Source organism: Kogia breviceps, chromosome X, assembly GCF_026419965.1.
Source record: "Kogia breviceps isolate mKogBre1 chromosome X, mKogBre1 haplotype 1, whole genome shotgun sequence".
Classification (NCBI taxonomy): Eukaryota; Metazoa; Chordata; class Mammalia; order Artiodactyla; family Physeteridae; genus Kogia; species Kogia breviceps.
The window spans coordinates 92,986,670-93,000,018 of record NC_081330.1 but is presented as its reverse complement, the minus strand read 5'-3'; the positions used below and the strand labels follow the sequence as shown (position 1 = coordinate 93,000,018).

The 13,349-nt window shown below is 42.8% G+C and overlaps 1 long non-coding RNA gene across 3 annotated transcripts in view; it reads right to left on the bottom strand.

The window, feature by feature from the left end:
* Positions 1–2,993: 2,993 nt before the first annotated feature.
* The window catches only part of LOC131748873 (uncharacterized), a 47,513-nt gene continuing 37,157 nt past the window's right edge, over positions 2,994–13,349 (bottom strand). For all 3 annotated transcript variants that reach the window (XR_010838750.1, XR_010838751.1, XR_010838752.1), the window contains exon 3: positions 2,994–3,291. This is a non-coding gene — a long non-coding RNA (uncharacterized lncRNA). The remainder of the gene's footprint in view (positions 3,292–13,349) is intronic.

Here is a 13,349-nt window from a genome sequence, read left to right as displayed (position 1 = left end):
AAATAATAATATACTAAAGATATAAGGCTCATTATGTGTGTGCCAGGCATTATTCTAAACACTTAGTATTAACTCAATTGATCTTCACAACAATGATAAAGGTGTAGGTATTATTATTACCATCATCATCATCATCATCCCCATTTTACAGATGGGGAAACTAAGGCACAGAGAGGTTAGAGACTTGCCTAAGCTCACAAAGCTATTAAGGACATTTTGGCTCCAGAGTCTGTGCTCTTAACCACTACTGCTTCCTTGCTTCCAAGTGTCCTAACCTAGGTCGCAGGAAGAGGAGCAAATAACAACTTACCTGGAACTTAGTTATGTCTGACTTGTGGAGCGAGGGCAGTGGCCTAAAAAGGCAGATCTATTGAGAGGAGGGGAGAAGAAAAGAGAAGAGTCGGGGATGGCATGGAAAACCCATATCAAAAGTTCACCAAATCATCAGGCTAGAAATCCATAAATGCCAGCTGGTAAAATGTCCGTGCTGTAGCCAAGAAAAATGGGAAAGAACATTTGTTTTTCCCACAGACCCCCATCATTCAACAGCACCACCCTATCACAGACCTCATAAACCTCCCAACACTCACTCTCACCCTATACTGACTCCAGAGACCCACCCCCCCATCACACACCCTACAGAACCCACCCATCACTCCAAATATCCCCATCATTCACCCTACAGATTCCCCCATCACAGGCCCCACAAATGCATCACCGCACACACCCGCAACTCACACCCATCAATTACCTTACAGACCCTATCACTCATCCCACAGCCCCCCGTCACACACACCACAACCCCAGTCACTGATTCCATAGACCCCATCACTCAGCTTACGGACCTCTCGTCACATACCCCTGGAGACTCTTATTAGTCATCTCAGAGCACCCCTCCAAGTAACCACCCAGTAAGTTCACATCTTTACAAAGCCCACACTCACCCGTTTCACTCTGCCCGCAGACCACCAGCCCTGTCTCATTTCCATTCTGAGTGAACCCTCTGCCTTCATTCATCCCCTGGTCTGATGTTAAGAACAGAATTCTTATTCTGGCGAGGTCTGCCTGGTGTTTCCAAAATCAGTCACAACTTCCTCCAACAACTACTTTCTTGGTCCTTGACCCCCACCATCGGTACAGTCTGTCACTCTTCCTGCTCATGCGCAGTTGCTCTTCCTAATGCCACTGATGCTAGTAGCCCATAGCATCACTGCTAGTAGTGTTCTGTAGCAGCCTTGACCATATGTGGCTGGCCAGAAAAATGGTCACACCAATAAACCATCAAGGGAGAAGACATCTTTACAAAGGTTACCACTCTGTACAGCGGAGAAATGTGCCTCTTAAAGTTTAGAACAGATGGGATTTGGGGAAGAATTTGAAAACTTGCGATAAGAGTGGAGCCCTAAAGGCTAGTGATGGGCAAGTTATACTCACGTTTTGGGGGGTTGATGAGAACTTGTATGTACAAATGTAGAGTTGAGGACCACAGAATCCCATGGGGAGATACCACTGCAGAAATGAGGGAGGGAGGCCAGGAATAATACAGTTCTCCCTGGGAACTATTACTGGGAAGAAGAGAGGCAAAGCCAGGAATGATACATTCCTCTAGAGATCGGTACCACTGGGGTGATGGGGAGAAAGTATGGGGTGGTAGTCCTCTCCAGAAGATAACATTAGGGAGATGGAGGAAAGCAGTCCTTATGATAGACACTATTGGGCTAGGAGAGGTGAAGGCCCAGGTTGGTACACTCCTCTGTGAGAGATACCACTGGGGCAGATGGCGGGGGGGCAGGGTACAATTCTGTACTCAGGGAAAGAGATGTATGAAGAAAGTGGTACCGGTAAACATAAGTGCAGAGAGAGTTGGAGACAGAAGCCAAGGGGAAATTGGGGCAAGGTGGGGTCCTAATCGGAGACTAGGTGAGAATCCAGACCTGATGGTGACCCACCAGGCCCACTTTACATCCTCCTCCTGGGAATCTACCCCAGAAAGATGAGGGGTGACCAAGATACCACGGTCAGAGCTCTGGTATCAGGGGAGGGGCTCTGGGCCTCTGTGAGGCCTAGAGGAACAAACAGGGGACAAACCAGTGCTCAGGTTCTGAACCTTAAACACTCTACCATATTAATCATACTCTACCACTTAGGCATGTGAAAGGCAAAATGCATGTGACACTAAAGGAGATTATTGCAATAGGGACAAAGGCAAGGAAGGGGACCTGGGCTTTTATAGAGGCAGGTAAAAAAGGAGTCATAGATGAGTCATGAAGAAGGATGAGGACAGGTCTTATCTTGGAATATGCAGAAGCATTGGGGACTGCTATGAACCTCCTAAAATTCATATGTTAAAGACCTAACCCTCAATGTGATATTATTCGGAAATGGGGCCTTTGGGAGGTAATTAGGGTTTGATGGCATCATGAGGGTGGGACTCAGGTCGAATGGGATTTGCGCCCTTATAAGAAAACTACATAAAGAAGAGGCTGTGTGAGGACACAGTGAGAAGGTGGCTCTCTGTAAGCCAGGAAGAGAGCTCTCCCCAGGAAGCAAATCAGCCAACCCTTGATCTTGGACTTCCCAGCCTTCAGAACTGTGAGAAATAAATTTCTGTTGTTTAAGCCACCCAGTCTATGGTATTTTGTAATGGCAGCCTGAACCGACTAATACAGGGACCTTTGTAGTTCCCTTTCCTGGAACACAAAAGGGTAGGGGGATTTCTTCACTATCACTGCTTTCCAGAAGCACAGGCCTCCCTCAGATATAAAGTGTAACACTGTCCGTCACCTCCATTCCAGCTCACTCCGCCCCTCATGGCTCCCATTCCTCCTTCCTCTACCAATCATTCAAATCTACTCCCTCCCACTGTGCCCCAGATTTCCTCCATTCAATCACATTGTTTATTCACTTCCATTCACTCTGCTTCGTGGCCACCATTCATACACACTGTACCTCATATTAATACCATTTTTTTTTCAAACAGAAGTTCTCACATATTTATTACTGAACCAAAGAGAACATAGAAACAAAAAGAAAAATCACCTTTCTAATAAAACAGGTCCAAATGTCCAGATAGCAGTGATGTTTTCAGCTTGATATGATAAGATGCTAGTGACCTTGATATAGCATAAATATGTGTGCCATCTCATGTATGCCAAGAACCCAGCTTGGTTTTTCTCCACTGTCTCCTCTTAAAGTTGTAGCTGATTTTATTATCAGTTTAATCTGAATCCATTGAGGAATGGGACCATTCTGCTTTTGTTTCTTGGCCAGGAATCACTTGATCCTGAAAGTCTGTGAGAAGAAAGACATGGCAAGGAACAGAATCAATCACACACACACCACAATGGTTGAGAAAGGGAGAGAGAGTTAACACCTTTTTTTATTGTGGTAAAATACACATAACATGAAATTTACTATTTTACTCATTTTAAAGTATACAATTCAGTGTCATTTAGTACATTCACAATGCTGTGCAACCATTACCACTATCTAGTTTCAGACCATCTTCATCACCCCAAAAGAAAACCCCGTATCCATTAAGCACTCATTTCCCATTCCCCTCTGCCCCCAGCCCATGGTTACCACTAATCTACTTTCTGTCTCTATGGATTTGCCTATTCTGGATATTTCATATAAATAGAATCATATACCATGTGGCCTTTTGTTTCTGGCTTACTTCACTTAGCATAATGTCTTCAAGATTCATCCATGCAATGGCATGATATCAGTATTCACTCCTTTTCATGGATAAATTGTAGAGCTATACCACATTTGGTTTATCTACTCATCAGTTGATAGATATTTGGGTTGTTTCCACCTTTTAGCTGTTGTGAATAGTGCTGCTATGAACATTTGTATACAAATTTTTGTTTGAACTCCTGTTTTCAGTTTTATTGGGCATATACCTAGGGGTTGAATCGCTGGATCATATGGTGTTTCTATGTTTAACTTTTTGAGGAACAACCAAACTGTTTTCCGCTGTGACTGCACTATTTTACATTCCACATCAGCATCATAGTGTCCAATTTCTCCACATCCTCCTATTTCTCCACATGATCCTATTATAAATAGAATTATTTTTCTTAATTTTCTTTTCAGACTGTTCATTGCCACTGTATAGAAATACAAGTGATTCTTATATGTTGACATTGTATTTTGCCACTTTGCTGAATTTAGTTATGAGCTCTAATAGTTTTTTGTGAATTCTTTAGGAACACACACACACACACATATAAAATCATATCACCTGGGAATAGAAATAGGTCTACTTCCTTTCCAATTTGGGTTCCTTTTATTTCTTTTTCTTGACTGAAAATTGCTCTGGCTAGACCTTCGAGTACAATGTTTAGTAAAAGTGGCAAAAGTGGGCCTCCTTGTCTTGTTCCTGATCTTAGGGAAATGCTTTCAGTCTCACTATTGAGTATGACAGTAGCTGTGGGTTTTCTATAAATGTCCTTTATCAGGTTGAGGGAGTTCCCTTCTATTCCTAGTTTGTTGAGTGTTTTTATCATGAAAGGATATTGGATTTTGTCAAATGGTTTTTCTGCATCAGTGAGATGGTATCCTGTGGTCCAAGATATTTTCTAATTTCTACTTGATCCATGAGTTATTTACAAGTCCGTGACTTATTTTCAAACATCTGAGGATTTTCTAGTTATCTGTTATAGACATGTAGTTTAATTCCATTGTGGTCAGAGAATATACACTGTATAACTTCATCCTTTGAAATTTGTTGAGACTTTCTTTATGGACCAAACATGGGTTCTTTATTTAAAAAATAAATTTATTTATTTGTTTATGGCTGCTTTCGGTCTTCATTGCTGCACACAGGCTTTCTCTGGTTGCGGCGAGCAGGAGCTACTCTTCGTTGTGGTGCGCAGGCTTCTCACTGTGGTGGTTTCTCTTGTTGCGGAGCATGGGCTGTAGGTGTACAGGCTTCAGTAGTTGTGGCTCGTGGGCTCTAGAGCACAGGCTCAGTAGTTGTGGTGCACGGGCTTAGTTGCTCCGCGGCATGTGGGATCTTCCCGGACCAGGGCTCAAACCTGTGTCCCCTGCACTGGCAGGCAGATTCTTAACCACTGAGCCACCAGGGAAGTCCCCAACATGGGTTCTATTTGGATAAATGCTCCTTGTGCACCTGAAAAGACTGAATTCTTCAGTTGTTGGGTGTAGTAATTACATGAAGTTGTGCCAATTATATGAAGTTGGTTAATTGTGATGTTCAACTCTTCTATAACATGTCTGATTTTTTTCTGTTTATTCTATTACTAAGAGAGGTGTGTTAAAACCTCTATGTTGTGGATTTGTCTATTTCATCTTGTAATTCTATCAGCTTTCACTTTATATATTTTGAACCTATGTTATTAGGTGATGTAGTAGGTAGAATAATGGACCCCCAAAGATGTCCTGTCCTAATCCCCAGAAACTAAATATGATGAGTTGCCATGCACATGAATGTTTTGTTACATGACAAAAGGGACTTTACAGATGTAATTAATATTATTAATCAGTTGATCTTAATTTAGAGAGATTATCCCAGATTACCCATATGGGCCCAGCGTAATTACATGAGCCCTTAAAAGCAGATACCTGGGGAGAGGGTTGGAAGAGGAAGGAAGAAGGGAAAGTCAGAGATTCAAAGCACAGAAATAAGTTGCCATGCTATTGTCAGCTTAAAGATGGAGGGGACCATGTGAAAAAGAAGTGAATTATGACAACAAACTGAATGACTTTGGAAGTAAATTCTTCCCTAGAGCCTCCAGAAAGGTACACAGCACTGCCAACACCATAATTTCAACCTTATGAAACCCTAAGAGAACCCAGCTGAACCGCACTTTGCCTGGACTTCTGCTCCATGGAAACTGTGAAGTAATAAATGGGTGTTGCTTTAAGCAGCTAAGTTTGTGGTAATTTGTTACAGCAGCAACAAAAACTAATAATGCAGGTAGATTAAAATTTTAGAATTGTTCTATCTTCTCTTGAATTGACCCTTTTATCATTATGAAATTTCCCTCTTTACCTTTAGCATTACTTCTACCTTACAGCCTACTTTCTTTGCTATTGTTATAGCTACAACAGCTTTCTATTAGTGTTTGCATTGCATATATTTTTTCACTTTTTTATGTTCAGCCTTTCTGTGCTTCTTCACTCCTTTCTATGTTTCTTGCTTCCATTTGGGATCAGATTAAATAACTTTAATATTTAGTATTTCTAGTAGTATAAGTCTACTGATGATGAATTCTCTTAGCTTTGTAGTAAGCTTTGTAATAAATATTTGTGTTTATTTCACTTGCCTTTTTGGACTACTGGTATAGAATTGGGTATAGAAGTCTCAATTGGCAGATTTTTGTTTCCTTTCAGTACTTCAATGATATCATTCCATTTTCTTCTGGTTACCAGAATTTCTCTTGAAAAAAACAGCCATTCATCTTATTGTTTTTCCTTTGTCCTTTTTTCTAAGGACAGCTTCTAAGGTTTTCTTTATAACTTTGGGGTTCATCAATATGAGTATGATGTGTTTAGATGTAGTTTTATTTGTGTTTAGTACTTAGGGTTTGGTGTGCTTCCTGAAACTGTGGGCTGATGACTTCCATTAGTGTTGGAAAATACTCAATATTTCTACAAATATTACTTCTGTCCCCATTCTCTCTATCCTCTTGTCAAGCACAAGGCAAGGCCAGGCCAAGGCCTGACATATTCAGCCTGTAAAGAAACAATGAGCCCCTTCTAGATTCAGACTGTTTATTACTTACTTAGACAGCAAACAAAAGGATCAACCAAAGATTACAGCTCCCTAAGACCCTGTGCATGGCAACACCAAAACAAAGGGGCCTGATGACTGCAACAGGAAGGATAGGACACTCCGTTACTGAGAAACCTATAGCCATGCTGCAGCTAAGAAGTTTTATAGCCTGCAGCTCTACCTTAAGGGAGTGAGGCAGAAAACTTCATACCTCATTAGAACCTGCTGCGAGAGAGAAGTGCCCTCCCAGAGGAGATAGGGAGGCAAGTGGGAAATGACCCTATAGGAGCTCCTCACAAGCCTCTCATGCTCTCATTTTCCATGAACAATACAGTCATTCTGCCAAGACATAGATTCAGCTCTAGTTCCAGCCATGTCTATGTGGCCTATGTGGATACATACAAGGTCACCAGGGCACTGTGGAGGAGCTGTTCCACCATAGCTTTCTTTCATTTATGTCTTTTATACTGTTATACTTTATTCTTTTTTCTCTTTGGGCTACTTTTGTATATTTTCTATTGTCCTGTCTTCTAGTTCATTATTCCTATTTTCTATTGTGTTCAATCTAAAGTTAAGCCCTTCCAATGAGTTCTTAATCACTGATATTAGAATTTTGGGTTCTAGCATGTCCATTTGATCCTTTCCTTAGTGATCGTAGTTCTCTGTTAAATTTTTCCATCTTTACATCTATTTGTCCATCTTTCCCTCCATATTCTTGAACATATTAATCATAGTTTTCTTCTGGCTGCAGATAGAATCTGGTGAAATCACATCGATCCCGTTGAGACTTGATTTTAGGCTTTGTTGAGGCTGGTCTATTCCACTTATACCTCACTCATAGGGTGTAACCCTTACTACTAAATTGTAGCTCTTAGTCCAAGGGCATGGCTCTTCTGGGTCTCAACTGAAAGCCTAGAGTGCATGTCAGGGCCTCTCTACCTTGGTGGGGCTTGAACTCCATCTTTTGCTTATCTAGTACCAAATAGCTACCAAAATCTCCACTCATCTCTTCACTCTCCAAGCTACAGTTTTCTATTGTGTTTCTTGAAATCTTGCCCTGCACACATAGAGCTTAGAGTCAGACAAAGAGGTATTTGTACACAGATATTTTGGCTCTCTCTCTGCACCTCCTTCCTCTCTGAGATTTTCTGCTTCTTAATCCCAACTGTTTTGGCAAGCTAGTCACTTTCTGAATGGTCTCTATTCCCTCTTATTGTCTTGCACTGCCATTTGGAAAATACCAAAGAAAAAGTAGGACTCCATGTGCTTCCCTTCTCTCAAGAATTGTAGCTCCTCAAGTCCTGCATTCATTGGTGGGCTTCCAGTACCTTCAGACAAGTTTTGTATGTATTTATCCAGCATTTATAGTTGTTTTAGCAAGAGAGTTAGTCCAATATGAGCTACTACATTATGGCCAACATTAAAAGATGCCCCACACTTTAACCTCTACTTTTTAGATCTTGGTTTTCCTATCTCTAAATTCTATTGAATGAGAAAAATTTTACAGTGATAAGCCTGACAAACAATGCCTAACACAGTCAAGATTCACCCATGGGGGTCTTCCCTGGTGGTGCAGTGGTTGGGAGTCTGCCTGCTAATGCAGGGGACATGGGTTCAAGCCCTGATCTGGGAAGATCCCACATGCCATGGAGCAACTAGGCCCGTGAGCCACATCTACTGAGCCTGCGCATCTGGAGCCTGTGCTCTGCAACAAGAGAGGCCGCGATAGTAAGAGGCCCATGCAACACGATAAAGAGTGGCCCCCACTTGCCACTAGAGAAAGCCCTCGCACAGAAATGAAGACCCAACACTTAATTTAAGACACAACAATTAATTTAAAAATAAAGATTCACCCATGCATCTAAATTTGCATTACACAAGTTCCCCAAAAATGTCATGTTTCATTCTATTAAGGACACACATTTTGTGTGTGTGTGTGTGTGTGTGTGTGTGTGTGTGTGTGTGTGTGTGTGTGTGGTATGCAGGCCTCTCGCTGTTGTGGCCTTTCCCGTTGCGGAACACAGACTCCGGACGCGCAGGCTCAGCGGCCATGGCTCACGGGCCCAGCCGCTCCGCAGCATGTGGGATCTTCCCAGACCAGGGCACGAACCCATGCCCACTGCATCGGCAGGCAGACTCTTAACCACTGCGCCACCAGGGAAGCCCAAGGACACACATTTCTTGTTTTTTTTGTGTGTGTGTGTGTGTGGTACGCGGGCCTCTCACTGCTGTGGCCTCTCCCATTGCGGAGCGCAGGCTCCGGATGCGCAGGCTCAGCGGCCATGGCTCACGGGCCCAGCCGCTCCGCGGCACGCGGGATCCTCCCGGACTGGGGCACGAACCTGCGTTCCCCGCATCGGCAGGCGGACTCTCAACCACTGCGCCACCAGGGAAGCCCAAGGACACACATTTTTATTCACACTGTAACATCTGTAAAATCAGGTTGTTTTACTATTAATGGCAAGAAATGGTTCCATTAGCAGAGGGATTTTTCTTCCTTAGAGGTACATAAAATAATGGTGCATCTTACAATTGATGGTAGCTTAAATTAGATGAAATCAAGTAGCTTCTGTTCCACTGTGTTCTAATTAGTTCTCCAATACAAATAATGCCTTATTCATATCTAATCACAACCCTTTGCTTATATACATATGCTCCCTCACTTTATTCTTCATCTTTTTTTCCCTGTTTGTAACTTTCTGACATTATTTGGGTAGTAGCTACTAAGCAAAACTTTCAAAAGTTACTATTAACTTAATTAAGATTTCTATTAACTTTTCCGCCATTAAGGTCCTTCTGATTTCACCTTGAACCAGGGCTGTTATGTTTTCCATATCAACATATCACTGGTAGAGATCTTGAATCCTGGGACTTTCCTAAATATTCTACCATCAAGGCTCCTCTGGTCTGAGCTTCAACTTCAGCCTTTTTAAATTATTCCACTGTCAGTGATCATTTCGTTGAAATTCAGCCTATGTGTATGTTAACTCTTCCACAATCATTGCCCCTGTGATCTTGAAATCAAACCCAAGTCCTATCAATTATTGTATTACCAATTCCTTTCTGGACCATCAATGGACCCTGGCTTGTCCTTGTCCTCTGATAACAATTCCACCATTAAAACTCCTCTGATATGAGATTTCAGTTATATATTGCTGTGTAACAAATGACCACAAAACTTAGTGCCTTTAAACTACAATGTATTATTTTTAAGGATTCTGAGGATTGACTGGGTGATTCCTCTGTTGTTCTCACATGGGCTCACATATGCAGCAGCAGTCAGCCGGAAGGTCCAGGAAGACCTCTCTCTCATGTCTGGGGCCTCACCTGGGATGGCTGTAATGGCTAGAATCGCTGGGCCTCTCTTCTCCACTTGGATTTCCATCCTGGGGTTCTTTACATAATGGAGGAAGAGTTCTATGAGAGTAAAGTCAGAAACTGCAAATCTGAAACTCTTGAGATTTGGGCTATAACAAGCATGACATCACTTCTGCAACATTCTACTAGTCAAAGTAAGTAACAAGGTCAACCCAATGTAAGAATGGGAGAAGCAGCAAAGGATTGTGGCCATTTTAAACTTACCACATGTGACAAAGAAACAATGCCCCTGCTAACTTTTCCAATATCAATGCCCATCTGATCTAGATCTTAAATCAAATTAGCTATCAATTCTTCCACTATCAATGCTTCTCTGTTTTTTAGACTCATGGATCTGTTAACTCTTCCACCATCAATATCACTAAAGTCTAAACTGTATCTTTGGTATTGTTAATATTCCCCCTAAAACAACCCCTCTAAAGTATGCAAAGAGTCCAGGTTTCTCTTAACACTTCTACTAGCAATACTCCTCTTGCCTGAACATCAAACGTAGATCTCATGCAACCATTTCACAATCAATGACTCTGCTATGGATCATAAAACTGTGACTTTTAAAATTCTTTTGTAATCAAAGTATGGGTCTCAAATTATGAGTCCACTTTTCCATTATCAGTATAGATCAAGTGTATTCTTGAATCTGAATACTGAATCTGTTCTGACTTCTGTTAATTCTGAGACTTTGGGATTCCAGGGGCAGAAAGATTGTAAGTGATAGGCAAAGACTGGCCTTGGAAGATCTCAGAGGGCCCAATGGGAGGCTGGAAGATATTAACACTGTGAGTTACAGGCAGAGGTGAACTGTACTCATTTGAAGGGCCAATGGAAAGCTTGGCCAGTGACAATACTAGGCTGAAAGTGACAGGAAAGGATAGACACTAGGAAGACAATGGAAGCCCTGAGGGACAGTTATGCTTGGGCTATAAGTGACAAGCAGGAGTTGACTCTGCCCCACTGAAGGGCCAATGGGAGGCTCAGAAGGCAGTGAGAATGTGACACTAGCACTCTGAATGACAGCCTGGGATGGGCGCTGTCACATTGAAAAGCCAATGGGAGGCCTGGAAAGTGGTAACGCTGGTGCTGACAGACTGGGGGGGTCCTGCCAAAATGAAAGCGTCAACGGGAGTCCTGGCGGGTGCTGACCCTGTGGCTGCAAGTGACAAGTGAGGGTTGCCTTTATTAGCATTGAAGAATCAATGGTAGATCTGAAGGATGGCAGTGCTGGGGTTTGATGGTCAGGTGAGGTGGGCCCTGCCAGCACTGAAGGACCAATGGAAATTCTGGAGGAGGTGGACACAAGGGCTGTGACTGACAGGCAGAGGCAGGCTTTATCCTATTGAAGGTCCAATGGGAGGTTGAGGGGGAGGTGACACTGGGTCTAAGTACCAATAAGAGACATGGAGGGTGGTAATGCTGGGCCTGTGAGTGACAGGCCAGGTCAGGTTCTGATGGCATTGAAGACTCAATGGAAATTGTAATGCTAGGGCTATGAGTGACAGACTGAGGGCATACCCTGACACCATTAAAGGACCAATGGAAAACCTAGACAGCAGTGACTCCTGGGTTGTGAGTGATGGGCAGGGACAGGCCTTGCCAATATGAAGCCCCAATGTGAGGCAGTGACCCCGGGGCTAGGAGAAGTGGTACCAGCACTGAAGCCAATAGGAGGGCTGCAGGTGGTAATGTTCAGACCAAGAGTGACAGGTAGGGGTAGGCTCTGCCACATTGAAGAGCCACCATCTAAATCCCTTTGCTTTCACCATGAATCTGGACTTCTACAAACTATTCTACCATCACCTGTTTTGTATTCCTAACCATAAACCTGAGACTGTCTTATCTATTTCACCACTAATGGATCTGACATCCCAACTGTACTTCAGTTAACACTTTCACCATCAACACCTTTCTGGTCTAACCTTAAGCCCAGGTCTCTTAAATATTGTGCCATTAATAGCTTTCTGGTCTCATGTCAATTCCAGCCCTATTCCATCATAAAAGCTTTTTTGGTGTAAATCTTGAATTCAGACTTCTATTAACAATACCACCATCAATACCCCTCTGCTTCTAACCTTGTATCTGGCCCTATGTTAACTATCCCAACATCAATTTCATTTTGGTCTGGATACCAAATCCCAAGCATCAAACAACTCTTCTATCATCACTGTCCCCCTAAACTGACCTCCAATTTGGGTCTCTGTTAACTCAATTACCATCAATTTCCTTCTTTTTTAGAATTTGTCCTTGGTTCTATTATCTTGTCCTTGATCAACTCCCCTCTGTATTGTAATGAGAATTAATGCCTCATTAAGTCTTCCAGTATCTCTGATATTCTACACTGACCTCAAAGTCAGCCTCTCTAAACTACTCCACCTAGAACTTGAAACTATCCTAGTTAACCCTTTAATAATTAGTGCAATACAAAACAATAAATACCCTTGGGTCTAGGCTTCAAATCCTGGGCCTCCGTTAATTCCCTCATCAATGACTCTCCACTTTGAAACTGAGAAAGACCTCTGTCAACTTCTCCACTGTGAATATCCATCTGTTGTGACCTTGAAGCCAGGTCACTTTAAACTACCACCATTAATACCCCTTGAACTTCTGGGGACTTCCCTGGTGGTGCAGTGGTTAAGAATCCGCCTGCCAATGCAGGGGACACGGGTTCAAGCCCTGGCCCAGGGAGATCCCACATGCCGCAGAGCAACTAAGCCCATGCGCCACAACTACTGAGCCTGCACTCTAGAGCCTGCAAGCCACAACTACTGAGCCCGTGAGCCACAACTACTGAAGCCCGCTGCATCTAGAGCCTGTGTTCTGCAACAAGAGAAGCCACTGAAGTGAGAAGCCCATGCACCACAACAAAGAGCAGCCCCCACTCACTGCAACTAGAGAAAGCCCGTGCAGCAATGAAGACCCAGTGCAGCCAAAAAATAATTAATTAATTAAGTTTTAAAAATACCCCTTGAACTTCTGTTAACTATGCCTCCATCAGTGTCCCTCAGCTATAACTTCAAACTCAGAGCCTCTGTTACCTCTTCCAACATGAATGTCCCTCTGGACAGACCTCAAACTCAAGTATTTTTTAACTATTGTACCATCATTGTCTCTGTGGACTGACCTTAATCCCAGGCCCCTCTTAACTCCTCCACCACAAATTACCTTCTTGTCTAGATCTCAAATTCCAGGTCTCTGATTTATCTACCTCTATCAGTTTTCTTCTAGTCTGACTTCA